Below are 819 nucleotides of genomic sequence, written 5' to 3'. Positions count from 1 at the left end.
TACAAAATAATGTTTATATTTTACAGACACTGCTCTAGTACTCATTTTGTATGAGCCCCCTTCTCAAATATTAACATGACATAAAACTCCTAACTTACTCACATTACGAATCACGAACTACTTCAAATTTACGGCAAAAAAACTTGAGAATTTATTCAAGAATATAGTGACAAAATGAAACATCTTTACATCCAAAGTATACCCTACCAATCTAAGATCCAAATATCTATTATCACGGTATAATTGAACTCATATAAGTGTTTTAAGTGTATGTCAGGAAGGAATTTAAGTGTGAAAAGGTAAGAGTGAGCAACTTAATCCCTGTGTCTGAAAGTAATGGCAAAAACACCTTAGTGTTTGTGTCTGTGTTTGTATGGGGGTTTCAGAAAAGCTCGTCAAGTGTCTAAAGAATCCTTCAGTAGAGAATGATGCTTTAAAACATGTAAGGAATACAAGGCAGCTTAGAAAAACTTTGTAATGATTCTTCAGAAAATCTTGTAGAGACTTATGCAAAGCACAAATTATGCAGAACTGTTTCAGTAAAAAAAGAGAGAGAGAGAGAGAGAGAGAGAGAGAGAGAGAGAGAGAGAGAGAGAGAGAGAGAGAGAGAGAGAGCGCTCTTTAAAGCAAAGTGTACAGTGCATCGTCAACAAAACATGTGAGCTTTATTATATCAAGAAATGCGTAGGTTTTTTGCTCCCAAGTGTTCAGGTGATCATAACTGCTTCTACAGTGCAAAAGTGTGCAATTCTGCAGCTTGCAGATTGTGCTGTAACTTTGCAAAGTGTCTCTATGTAGCAGCTTTAATAGGAGACTGCA

This window comes from Macrobrachium rosenbergii, chromosome 25, assembly GCF_040412425.1.
Source record: "Macrobrachium rosenbergii isolate ZJJX-2024 chromosome 25, ASM4041242v1, whole genome shotgun sequence".
Classification (NCBI taxonomy): Eukaryota; Metazoa; Arthropoda; class Malacostraca; order Decapoda; family Palaemonidae; genus Macrobrachium; species Macrobrachium rosenbergii.
Note: the sequence above shows the minus strand (reverse complement) of the source record.